This window comes from Balaenoptera physalus, assembly GCF_965194825.1.
Source record: "Balaenoptera physalus genome assembly, chromosome: 10".
NCBI lineage: Eukaryota > Metazoa > Chordata > Mammalia > Artiodactyla > Balaenopteridae > Balaenoptera > Balaenoptera physalus.
Window position 1 is genome coordinate 64,942,004 of NC_138889.1, and position 14,439 is coordinate 64,956,442.

The window sequence follows — 14,439 nt, forward strand, 5'->3', positions numbered from 1 at the left end:
CAAATAATCCTAAAATTTATTTGGAACCACAGAAGACCAAATTGCCAAAGCAGTCTTGAGAAAAAAAGAAAGATGGAGGTATCACATTCCCTGATTCAGACTATACTACAAAGCTACAGTAAGCAAAACAGCATGGTACTGGCCTAAAAACAGACACATAGATCAATGGAACAGAATAGAGAGCCCAGAAGTATATCTACACACTTATGGTCAGTTAATCTACAACAAAAGAGTAAGAACACAATGGAGAAAAGACAGTTTCTTCAATAAGTGGTGCTGGGAAAACTGGACAGCTACGTTAAAAGAATGAGATTAGCAAAAAATGGGCAGAAGACCTAAAAAGACATTTCCCTGAAGAGATGGCCAACAAGCATGTGAAAAGATGCTCAGCATTGCTAATTGTTAGAGAAATGCAAATCAAAACCACAATGAGGTATCACCTCACACCAGTCATAATGGCCATCATCAAATAATCTACAAATAATAAATGCTGGAGAGGGTGTGGAGAAGAGGGAACACTTGTATACTATTACTGAGAATATAAGTTGGTTCAGCCACTGTAGAAAAGATTGTGGAGGTTCCTCAAAAATTAAAAACAGGACCACAATATTGTCTAGCATCCACTTCTGGATATATATCCAAAGGAAGTGAAGACAGGGAATTGAAGAGATATATGCACTTCCATGTTTATTGCAGCATTATTCGCAATAGCCAAGATATGGAAACAGCCTAAGTGTCAGTGCATGGCTTAACAGATAAAGATTTACTACACACACACACAATGGAATATTTATATTATTCAGTCATGAGAAAGCAGAAAATCTTGCCATGTGTGTGTAACAACACAGATGGACCTTGAGTGTATTATGCTGAGTGAGATAAGTCAGACAGAGAAAGACAAATCCTGTATAATATCACTTATATGTAGAATCTAAAAAGCCAAACTAGTAAAAACAGAGAGTAGGATGCTGGTTACAAGGGGTTGGAAGGTGTAGGAATTAGGGAGATGTTGTTTAAGGGTACAAATGTGCAACCAGTAGATAAATAAGTCCTAGACATCTAATGTTCAGATAGTGATTATAAGCAACATACTGTGTTATAAACTTCAAAGTTACCAAGAGACTATATCTTAATTGTTCCCACCACAATAAAGAAATGATCATGTGATGTGATAAAGGTGTTAGCTAACTCTATGTTGGTAATATTGCAATATATAAATGTATCAATTCAGCATGGTATATACCTTAGACTTATGCAATGTTATATGTTAATTATATCTCAGTAAATAAATAAAATGCACTTCTTACCTGGTTTATACTTGTCACTCACTTCTTACTCTTCATCTGACACTAGTTAATAATATCTTTGTATTATGAATAACTGTTTTATATTATGAACTGTATATGGATTATGAAGATCTCTTTTCTACTGATGCCATCTTAATGTGTGTATGTAGGACCAAATGTTCTAGTATTCAGTGTTTCCTCAATGTTATGTTTTTCCCCCCAATGCCTTTGGACATATCTTTGGGCAGAAGATGAGATGAGATTTTACATGTCGCAACTTCACACATTATTCAGGTTTCCCCTCTTTTTGGAATTCCTGTCCTACTGAATGTCACTATCGTACTTCCAGGTCAATGGGTGTCCTACTCATACTGAATGCAGTTCACCATGTCCTTTCAATTTATCCATTTAAATCTCTCTTCAATCTCAATTCTTTTTAATCCCCTACCAGCTCTCCAAAAGATTTTGCCTTCACCTTGTCTTTATTGGATTTCTATAATTTTCATCTCATCTTACACTCATTCTTATTTTGTGCTTTCCATCTTCCCCAATGTCACTAAAATTTGAATCTAGATTTATGGCAGACTCAGAAACTCAGAACAACGTTTTCAACGGAAGATATCTAAAATATCTAGATAAATTTTTAAGACAAATTCTTTGGAGCCTCAAGGAATTTACTGGATAGTGAAGTAATATCTGATGGAAGAGGTAAATAAATTTTAAGCAACTGAAATATTTCCATTACAAATTAAAGCCAACACTTAAGACCTTGGCATACACCAAGGAGGGCAAATAAATTCACAATCAGACATATCATAGTGGAACTGCAGAAAATAAAACAGCAAAAACAAAGCATTTAGAGAAAAACAGATTTTATCTCCAAACAACTAATAATTAGAGAGAGGGCTGACTTCTCAGCAGCATTGATGGAAGCCAGAAGCCAGTGGAATGGAATTTTAAATTTATTGAAAGAAAATAGCTGACAAACTAGGATTCTGTACAGAGTTAGATATCCTTAAAGAGTTACGGTGGAAGAAAAACATGATTGAAAAGAACACATTGACAGAGTTTGCTACTTGGAAATGCACGTTGAATGAACTACTAAGGCATGTTTTTTCAGGAGAAGGAAAATATCACCAACAGGTCCTTGCGGTATTTGAGAGGAGGGTCAAAGATTCTATTGATTTTGGTGCCATTTGTTAAGTAGAATATATGTTGCAATTTCTAATATAATGTCAAACAGAAGAGTAACTGTCAAACTAACAGAGAAAAAATGAAATAACAAAAACACTTGATCATACAGCTTATCAAAATTTGTGGGCTACAGTGAAAACAGTGCTTAGAGGGAAATTTACATTGAATGCATATATAAGAAAAAATTATCTGAAATCAATAATCTAAGTTTCCACCTTAGGAAATGAAGAGAAAATTAAATTCAAATAAGCAAAAGAAAAGAAATAATGAAAACTAAAGCAGAAACCAATAAAATTGAAAACAGGAAATCAATAGAGAAAATCAATAAAACCATAATTTGATTCTATGAAAATACCAACAAAAGTGATAATTCAGACTATGAAAAGAAGGAGGGAAGGCACAAATTACTAATACCAGAAATAAAATAGGGGTTATGAATATGAATCCTATAGACATTAAGAGGATGAAGAAAAGAGTACTATGAACAACTGTTTGCTCTCAAATTTGATAACCTAGATGAAATACACTAGTTCCTTGGAAGACAACAAGCTATCATAGCTTACATGAAAGGAAATAGATAATCTGAATAGGCCCGTGTGTATTAAAAAAAATTGAATCAATAATTAACAACCCATCCAAAACAGAAAGCGTCAGTCCCAGTGGGATTCACTGGTGAATTCTACCAGACATTTAAGGAAGAAATTGTACCAAATATCTACAATCTCTTTCAGAGGACAGAAGCAGAGGGAATACTTCCTAATTTAATTCATGAGGTCAACATCACCCTAATACCAAAATCAGTCAAGGACATTACAAGAAAGAGAACTATAAACCTATATCTCTCATGAAAAAAAAAGTAACAAATCTAATAATATGTAAAAGAATAATCCACCACAACCAAGTGGGATTTATCCCAGGTATGCAAAACTGATTCAACATTCAGAATCAATTAATGTAAAACACCACAACAGACTAAGAAGAAATATCACATGATCATACCAATATATGGAGAAAAACTATTTGACAAAATCCAACACCCATTCATTATAAAAACTTTCAGAAACTAGGAATAGAGGGGAACTTCTTGAACTTGATAAAAGACACTAACAAAAACCCTACTGTTAACATCACACTGAATGGTAAGAACCTAGAAGCTTTCCTCTTAAAATGGAATTGGTAAAGGAATCCCGTTTCATCACTCCTATCACACATCCTGTTGGAAGAGTTAACTAATAAGATAAGAAAAGGAAATAAAAATATACAGATTGGGAAAAAATAAATAACACTGTCTTTGTTTGTAGATGACATGATCATCTATGTAAAAAATGCCAAAGAATCAACAACAGAAGAATCTCCTGGAACTGGTAAGTGAATATAGCAAGGTTGCAGGATACAAGGGTTAACTTACAAAAATTACTGTTTTTTTTATATGCTAGCAATAAACAATTGGAATTTGAGATTAAATACACAATACCATTTAAATTAGCACCCTCAAAAAAGAAATACTTAGATATAAACCTAATAAAATATGTTCAAGATCTATATAAGGAAAACCACAAAACCCTGATGAAAGAAATCAAAGAATATCTGCATAAATGGAGAGATATTTTGTGTTTAATATTAAGACCAGTTCTTCCCAACTTAATCTATAGAGACAATGCAATCCCAGCCAAAACCCAGCAAGTTATTGTGTGGATATCAACAACCTGATTCCGAAGTTTACAAGGAAAGCAAAAGACCCAGAATAGCCAACAAAATATTGGGGGAAGAACAAAGTCAGAATACTGACACTCCCAGATTTCAAGACTTACTGTGAAGCTATGAAGGTGCTTTGTGACCACCTAGAGGGGTGGGATAGGGAGGGTGGGAGGGAGACGCAAGAGGGAGGAGATATGGGGATATATGTATATGTATAGCTGATTCACTTCGTTATAAAGCAGAAGCTAACACACCATTGTAAAGCTATTATACTCCAATAAAGATTAAAAAAAAATAAAAGACAGTATGGTACTGGCAAAAGAAGAGACAAATAGAATTGATGAATGGGCTAGAAGAGCCAGGAATAGACCCACACAAATATAGTCAACTGATCTTGAGAAAGGAGTCAAGGTAATCCAATGGAAGAAAGGATAGTCTTAACAAAGGGTGCTGGAATAACTGGACATCTACATGCAAAAAAATGAATCTAGGTACAGACCTTGCACTCCTCACAAAATTAACTCAAAATGGATCGTATTACCTAAATATAAAATGCAAAACTATGAAACTCCTAGAAAACATAGGAGAAAATGTAGGTGACCTTGGGATTGACGATGACACTTTAGATACAAAATCAAAAGCATGATCCATGAAAGAATAAGTTGATAAGTGGACTTCATTAATTTTAAAACTTCTGTTGTATGAAAGATGCTGTTTTAAAAAAAAGGAAAGATAAGCCAAAGCCTGGGAGCAAGTCTTTGCAAAATATATATCTAATAAAAGGCTGGTATCCCAAATGTACAAAGAATCCTTAAAACTCAACAGTAAGAAAACAAGCAACCCAATTAAAAATGGTGCAACATTTTTTAAAATTAATTAATTAATTTATTTTTGGCTGTGTTGGGTCTTCCTTTCTGTGTGAGGGCTTTCTCTAGTTGCGGCAAGTGGGGGCCACTCTTCATCGCAGTGCGCAGGCCTCTCACTATCGTGGCCTCTCTTGTTGCGGAGCACAGGCTCGAGATGCATAGGCTCAGTAGTTGTGGCTCACGGGCCTAGTTGTTCCGTGGCATGTGGGATCTTCCCAGACCAGGGCTCGAACTCGTGTCCCCTGCATTAGCAGGCAGATTCTCAACCACTGCGCCACCGGGGAAGCCGGTGCAACATTTTTGAACAGATATTTTACCAAAAACATATGCAAATGGCAAATAAACATGAAAAAATGCTCACCATCTTTGTCATTAGAGAACTGCAAATTAAAACAGCAAGATGCCACTACACACCAATTAGGATGGCTAAGAACTCTCATACATTGCTGGTAGGAATGCAAAATGTTACAGTTACTTTGGAAGACTGGTTGGCAGTTTCTTACAAAAAAAAAACAAAACCCTGTACTGTTATTATATGATTCAGCAACGAAGCTACTTGGTATTTACTCAAATGAGTTGAAAACTTAAGTCTACACAAAACCTTCCCATGATGTCTATAGAAGCTTTATTCATATTTGCAAACTTGGATGCAAACAAGAGGTCCTTCAGTAGGTTAATAGATTAACAAACTGTGGTACATCCATACAATGGATTATTATTTAGCAGAAAAAGAATTGAGCTATAAAGCCATGAAAAGACATGGAAGAACCTTAAACCACATTGCTATGTGAAAGAAATCAGTCGGATAAAGCTACATAATTTATGATTCCAACTATATGAAATAGTGGAAGCCAAAACTTTGGATACCGTAAAAAGATCCGTGGATGCCAGGGGTTGTGGAGAGAAAAAAATGGTGCCAATAGACTTGCTTGATGCAGCGTTGCCACAAACCTTCAATTTGTAATAAAACACAATACCCGTGAAGTGCAATAAAATGAGATATGCCTATGTACCTATTAGAATGGCCAAAATCCAGATCACTGGCAACACCAATTGCTGACAAGGGTCTGGCATGAAAGAAGCTCATATTCATTGCTTCTGGGAGTGCAAACGGAATAGCTACTTCGAAAGTCAGTTTGGTTCATTCTTACAAAACCAAATATTCTTTTTCCATATGATTAGCAATCATGCTCCTTGGTATTTACCTAAATTATACCTCACAAAAGCTGGCACACAGATGTCTATAGCAGCTTTATTTATAATTTCAAAAACTTGGAAGTAACCAAGATATCCTTCAATAGGTCAATGGATAAATAAACCGTGGTACATCTAGACAATGGAATATTATTCAGTTCTAAAAAAAATGAAAAGAATGAAGTGAAATTAAATGAAAAGAAATGAGAAGACATGGAGGAAACTTGAAAGTATATTTCTAAGCGTAAAAAGTGAGACTAAAATGCCTACATACTTTATGATTCCAACTGTATGACATTATGGAAAAGACAAAACTATGGTGTCAGCAGAAAGATGAGTGGTTACAAGGAAAGAATGAGTAGGAGGAGCACAGAGGATTTTTAGGGCAGTGAACCTATTCTGTATATTTAAGGGTTCGTTTCACTTCATTAGACATTTTTCAAAACCCATAGAATGTGCAAGACCTATGTAAACTACGTACTCTGGGTGATAATTGATTTTTCAATGTGGGTTCATCACTGTAACAGATGTGCCACTTTGTTGGGGGATGTTGATAATGCAGGAGATGACACGTGCAGGGGCAAGAGGTATATGGGAAATCTCTGTAACTTCTGCTTATTTATGTGTAAACCTAAAAGTGCTCTAAAAAATAAGTTCAATAAAAATAAAGCAAAGTTTACAGAATTACTTGGTGAAATTGATAATCCACAACTACTTTAGGAAAGGTTTAGTATTTAGTATGTTTTTTGGTACCTGATAAAACAAACCAAGAAAAAATAAGTAAATACAAAGAGAACTCGAACAATATGATTAGCAACCCAACCTAATGTCCCCATGTAGAACACTGCTCACAACATGTTTTCATTGTGTCTCTAATGAGTTGTAGAAAGCCTTTAGGCTGGGCAGGGGACAGCCACGTGTTTGGGGATTGTTGGTGGATAGTTGAGGGGAGAGGAGAAGAAAGTTGAATACCTGGGTGAGGGCATGAAGACATGCATTTGGAGAGCCAATCTAGGGATCAGCCTAAGACAGAGATGTGGTCTTCACCAGCCAGAACTCCCCATGAAGGTGGATCAAAACAGGATGTCCCAGTTGCACTCATCACCTGATTTCCAAACCTCTCCCTCCTTTTGTTTTCCCATCACACTCATCCTATTTTAATTTTTCCAGTGTCTCAGGTTCCAAATAGTCACCTTTGACTTCTGTCTCTCTTTAGCTCACTACAATCAGACATCATATTCTCAAATTCTTCCATCCAGTTCAAACCCATGTACATATCATAGACTATGTGCCAGGTGTTCTGCTCAAAAATGGGGTTATAAGCATGAATAAGACATGGTCAGAGAGGGTTCTGCATCAGTCTAGGAGGAAGGAAATGATGAGAGTCTAGGAGGAGGGAGAAACAGAGCTTTAATTGGAGCTCTAATCCTCATTAGATGACTTTACTTCTTGATTCTCTAGAGAATGCATAAGGTGTCGTGAAATGCACTGATAGTTCTGATGCTAATCATGGGAATCTTTTGAGGCATTCCTCATTTGTTTCTAACTTTTCTAGTTTCTCTTAGAGTTGTATTTGGTTTTGGGTACCCACTTTCTATCTGTGATCCAGTGCTTTCACTTTGTACTTGGTGTTGGTGTTTGGTGGTGTTGGATTAACTTCTGTGGGTAGGAATATGTCTCATACTAATTACAGACTCATTTCCCGTTCTGGCTCCTGTCTGGATTCACCTTCAGACCACATATATCCCCCAATGATAATGGAGGGATAGTGGTATGGGCACGTTTGTTTTCTGGACACCTTATTTCATAGTTTTCCATCTATAACTTTTCATTGTTGGGCATCTACTATAGGGCATAGATTATCCTATATATCACCTGTATCAATTTGCTCATGAGTCTATTACCTATTCCATATACACACTGCCACTGGGCCTTCATGTTTGCTCTGGTATATTCAATAATTTTTTTCCTCTCTTATAATTCCTTTTCCACATTGCATCCAGAGTCATCCTTTTGACATCCAAATTTAAATCATGTATTGTTTTGTTTAGAAAACTGAAAATTCTACATTGTCTTGTGATAAAATTAAAATGACTTATCATTCAAGGCCCTTATACTTTAACAAGAATCATACTCTACCGTACCTTTCACAACCACTCCTTTTCCTTTTCCTAATACTTACCTCACTCTCTCCCTTAAAAACCACACTCTGCCATCTTCCTTCATTCTCATGGCATTCTTGACTCTAAATATTACCCTGGATGAGCCTTTCCTCCCCACCTTTTCTGCCTGGGGTTCTATATTCCTTCTGCCCTAATTCAAGTTTCTCCTTATTTGTGAAGCCTTTCATTAATCTTTAGGTTGAGTACATAGCTCTCTTTTCTGAGCTATCAATAGTACCTTGTACTTATATATATTATATAGATTTTCCAACTGTTTATTTTTAAAGCTTTTTTTTTTAAATTTATTTTTGTCTGCATTGGGTCTTCGTTGCTGCACATGGGCTTTCTCTAGTTGTGGCAAGCGGGGGCTACTCTTCTTTGCAGTGCGCAGGCTTCTCATTGCGGTGGCTTCTCTCGTTGCGGAGCACAGGCTCTAGGCACGCGGGCTTCAGTAGTTGTGGCACGTGGGCTCAGTAGTTGCGGCTCCCGGGCTCTAGAGTGCAGGCTCAGTAGTTGTGGCGCACAGGCTTAGTTGCTCTACAGCATGTGGGATCTTCCCAGACCAGGGCTCAAACCTGTGTCCCCTGCATTGATTGGCAGGCGGATTCTTAACCACTGTGCCACCAGGGAAGCCCTCCAACTGTTTCTTAATTACCTGTTTAGATCATGTACTCCCCTTCTTCCCATACTTGTAGCTATTATGCATCAACCACCATGTCAAATTCATGTTTTGTTCTTAAGAAGTCTTATAGTCTATCCTTGTGTCTCTGTTTTTAGTCTCTGCTCCTTTTGACTTTTTTCATCACTGTTTCTTTTTCAGTCTCTGTGTCAATTCTTATACACCTTTCTCTTCCATTTCCCTTCTTTCTTACCAACTTGTCTCTTTAAGCCAAGCTCCTGTTTTCAAGTTGTTCCAGAGATATGTGCATATAGAGTGGGTTCTTTCCCTGAGTCTCTTAGAGTTAAGGCTGACCGCTTTTAGTTTAGGCTTTGGCTTCCTGTGTAGCACCGGGCCTGATTTTAAAATAAGATAAGGAAGTAAAAAAAAAAAAAAAGAAAAACTTTTTACTGTGTTTTAACATTTGTTATTATCTTGCAAAGGCTCAAGGATCTTGAATTATGTGTTTAATAATGACTCAAGTTTAAAAATTATCATAAGAGGACTACTGATTATAAGGTGAGTTGTCCTGTGTGGGTATGTGTGTGAGTGCCCCTGGGTGGGGCATCACACATATAAGCCCTATTCATCACCCAGCTGTCAGGGTCAGCCCTTCCTTATTTCTACCAACTGCTGTGGAAAGGCTTTCAGTTTTATTTCTCTCTCTCTCATTTCCCAGAAACAATAGTTTTTCTTTTCTTTTTAAGTCAGCAGTGCCTTGGCAAGGATAGTAAAACTTTTCCACATAAAGAAATGTTGCGGGCTTCCCTGGTGGCGCAGTGGTTGAGAGTCTGCCTGCTAATGCAGGGGACATGGGTTCGAGCCCTGGTCTGGGAAGATCCCACATGCCACGGAGCAACTAGGCCCGTGAGCCACAACTACTGAGCCTGCGCGTCTGGAGCCTGTGCTCCGCAACAAGAGAGGCCACGATAGTGAGAGGCCCGCGCACCGCGATGAAGAGTGGCCCCCGCTTGCCGCAACTAGAGGAAGCCCTAGCGCAGAAACGAAGACCCAACACAGCCAAATAAATAAATAAATAATAATTAAAGGTGCTAATAATTTAAAAAAAAAAAAAAAAAAAAAAAAAAGAAATGTTGCCATGTCTTGTAGATCCTGTCTCAACTTCATTCTTGCAACAGAACTTTAATTTTATCTAAGTTTCTTTAACTTCCTAGAAATAAACATTTCTGCCTGGCCAGTGCTGTTTTTACATACTGTGACCCTAATTATAACTATAATTATGATGTCTAAAATTATAATTGAGCCTGAGAAATTTTGGTTCATGCATTTTCTTCTAAAAGGCTTGATTTAGAATATTATTTGACATTTATCATATGGTGATACTGCAGTCTTTTATTACTTTGCCTGCTGAAAGGTGCCTAAAATCTTCTGGAGCTCTGATAACTGAGAGTTAGAGTGGCTAAGGGTCTATCTTTTGTGAGAAGCTCTCATTGAGATCAGAAATGGGCTAGGTGTAGGGGAGAAGAATAGTTGATAAAAGGGTTAGAAAAGAATCCAAGAGCGTTTTTAGGGAAGAATAAAATCTCAATCATAGGCCTTCAGTTCTTGGCTGGGTTGGGAGACCTTTCTTATAGACATGCTCTCAATGCTTTCTCAGAGACCTCTGTAAACCTCTGTTATGCCCTCAGTGACCATATTTCATGGTATGCTGGAACCAGCCTATACTGACTCATGAGAACCAAATGTCAAATGTTCAGGAATTTTGTAAGGCAGTTATTAAGCACAGCCGTTATGAAAAATAAATTATATAGGAGCACATCCGCAAATACGAAGGGATAAGTAGCTCCAAGGACACATCCTTCTACTGAAACAATAAACAAGCAAGAGAAAAAACATCAGAATCAACTTTGTTGTAAATCTGGAAAATAATCAAAGGTCTATAGTAACCAAGTATCTGCTGATCAAGAAAAAGGCAACTTAAAAATGGTAGGGGAGTGTTGTGGCATTTTTACTTGCCTTTGGGCCACCTTCCTCCCCTGCTTGAGGGAATCTTGAAGATATCAGCCCACATTCCCATTGTGAGACCCTTGTCCCTGCTTTCAAAGGGAGAAGAGCAGACCTTGATCTCAGAGGACTGTGTTTGTCTATTTGGAGCCCTCTGGGGGCTATCTGAAGGACTGACGAAAGGCAGTTTTGTTTTTATTTTGCGTAGCACAGGGCTTCTTCAGGGCACAAAAGCAGCCAAGTGGAGGGCATTCCTTGCAAACAAGAAAGGTAAACGGACAACCCCTACTGTCTGGGGGAAGATGTTAAGGTTGAGACAAATAATAGACATGCTGAAACTTGGTAGGAAAGACTGGAGAGAGATTTTGTGTGGAAGTGGAACAGTAAAAAGTTCCCTGTGTGTAGGATTTATACCTCTAAATGATCCTTAGTTTCAGAAGCAAAAAGTGAAGGCTAAGGCAGAGTTGTAAAGGGCCAGGTTAAGCATTAGAGGAATGCTAAACACTGAGCCAGTATGCAAAGTGAGGTGTTTTTTGTTTTGTTTGTTGGTTTTTTGTTCTGTCTTTAGGCAAAAAAATCTCAATCAACACATAAGCTCATGATAAGCTAAAGAACACATTTCAGAGAGCACAAACCACAAATATCTTTAGAGAAAAAGGTAGAAAAGTACTAAACATATAACCAAAACCCACAGGAACGAACCAAAACAAACCCTGAGCACGAGAAAGATTATGATTTCAAGAGTCACCTTATTATAAAATTCAAAATGTTCAGTTTTCCACAAAAAAAATTTTAAAACGTGCAAAGAAAGAAGAAAATATGACCCATTCACAGAAAAATGAATAGAAACTATCATGAGGAATCAAGTCATAGAATGTATTCAGCAAGGCCTTTAATTCATCTGGCTTAAATATGCTCAAAATGCTAAAGTAAATCATGGACAGAGATTCAATAACACCAGGGGAATGATGTGCCCCAAATAGTATATACCTCTGAAGAGATACAAATTATAAAATGGGACCAAACAAATTCTGGGGTTAAAAATTACAATAGCTGAAATGAAGAATTCACTAAGAATTTGAACATCAGATTAGAGCAGGCAGAATTAAAAACCAGAGAACTTGAAAATAGGTCATTTAAAATTATCCAGTCTGGGGCTTCCCTGGTGGCGCAGTGGTTAAGAATCCGCCTGCCAATGCAGGGGACACGGGTTCGAGCCCTGGTCTGGGAAGATCCCACATGCCACAGAGCAGCTGGGCCCGTGAGCCACAATTACTGAGCCTGCGCCTCTGGAGCCTGTGCTCTGCAACAAGAGAGGCCGCGACAGTGAGAGGCCCGCGCACCGCGATGAAGAGTGGCCCCCGCTTGCCACAACTAGAGAAAGCCCTCGCACAGAAACGAAGACACAACACAGCCATAAATAAATAAATAAATAAATTTAAAAAAAAATTATCCAGTCTGAGGAACATAAAGATGAAGGAGTGAACAAAAATGAAGAGAGCCTAGGAGACCTGTGGGACACCATCAAGCATACCACATACAGATAATGGAAGTTGCGTAAGGAGACAAGAGAGAGAAATGATGTAAAAGAATTTTGAAGAAACTATGCCCAAAAAGTCATAATTTGATTAAATACATGAATTTACACATTTAAGAAGCTCAATGAACTTTAGGGAGGAAAAACACAAGAGGTCCACACTGAGACACGTTATAATAAAACTTTTAAAGGCCAGAGACAAAGAAAGAATCTTGAAAGCAGCAATAGAGAAGTGACTGTCATATACAAGGGAGACTCAGTAAGAAAAAGACTGGATTTCTTAGCAGAAACCATGGAGGCCAGAAGGCAGTGGGATGACATATTTAAAGTACGTAAAGAAAGAGAAAACCCATAATCCTATATCTGGCAAAACCATCATTCAAAAATAAAGAAGAAGTTAAGACATTCCCAAATAAGCAAATGCTGAGGGAGTTCATCACTAGTAGATATGTCCCACAGGAAATGCTAAAGGGAGTCCTTCAAGTGGAAATGAAAGAACACTTGGCAGTAACTTGAAGCCACATGAAAAAATAACACAGGTAAAGAAATATATAAGCCAGTATTACTGTATTTTTCATTTGTGACTCCTTTTTCTTTCCCAATTTGATTGAAAGACGAATAAAATGATAATTATAAATCTATGTTAAATGAGCACACAAAGTAGAAAGATGTAATTTGTGACAACAACATAAAGGGGAGGAGGGATGGAGCAGTGTAGGATCAGAATTTTTATATACTTATGGAAGCTAATGTGGTATTAATTCAACATAGATTGTTACAGGTTTGAGAGGCTAATCGTAAGCTCCAGGACAACCAATGCTAAAATAACTTTTAAAATACACAGAAAAGGAAATTAGAAAGGAATCAAAATCATACCCTACAAAAAAATCAAACACAAAAGAAGGCAGTTAATGGAGACCTTGAGAAACAAAAAAGATATGAAACATATAAAAGACAAAGCAAAATGGCAGAATAAGTGTTTCTTTATCAGTAATTTTTGTAAATGGATTAAACTCTTTTATTAAAAGGTAAATATTCTCATAATAGATTGAAAAACAAAATGCAATTACATGCTGTCTAGAAAAGACTCATTTTATATCCAAGACATATAGGACAAAAGTGAAAGGATAGAAAAGGGCACTCCAGGCAAATAGTTACTAAAAGAGAACTGAGGTATCTACGCTAAGATCAGACAAAATAGACTTTTAAGTCAAAAATTGTTACAAGAGACAAGGAAGAACACTAAATGTTGATAGAAGTGTCAACCCATCAAGAAGATATAAAACTTATAAACCTATGAACCTAACAACAGAACTCCAAACCATAGGAAGCAAAAATTGAGAAGTGAGGACAGAAATAGACAGTTCTGAAATAATAGTTGGAGATTTCATTGCTGTACTTTCAATAATGGATAAAACAACTAGGTAGAAGATCAGTAAGGAAACAGGGTAGTTGAACAATACTGTAAACCAGCTAGATCTGACAGACGTAAACAGACTCTCCATCCAACAACAGCTAGCAGTGTTTCTGCTGAACAAATTTTCTCAAGAACTTTGTGGATCTTCTATAGATTTCAGTGGGGTTCACTCCTTTAGACAAAAGCCACTTCTATGGTTCTTTTCCAGACAAACCCTTCTGGAAAAGCCTTGGCCTCCCGCTGAGATGGTAGGGAACAGTGACCTTAAGCTTCCTAGAGGACTTCTAATTTGGTTGATATCTGTGAGGCAAACCCTTATCTTCTTGAAAGGACCATTTTTGTGCCTGATTCCTTTACCTTTTAATCTTTCTGAGGTTTTAGGAAAAGGTACAATCATAATCAACAGAGATTCAAGACTCTGAATCTCTTTATTCTAATGGGTTTTGCCTTTTGCAGAGGCTG

At 37.2% G+C, this 14,439-nt stretch overlaps 1 protein-coding gene across 1 annotated transcript in view; it reads right to left on the minus strand.

Moving 5' to 3' along the window:
- LOC309667657 (interferon-induced very large GTPase 1-like) overlaps positions 1-14,439 on the minus strand; it is a 51,392-nt gene that overhangs the window by 26,852 nt on the left and 10,101 nt on the right. The window lies entirely within an intron of this gene.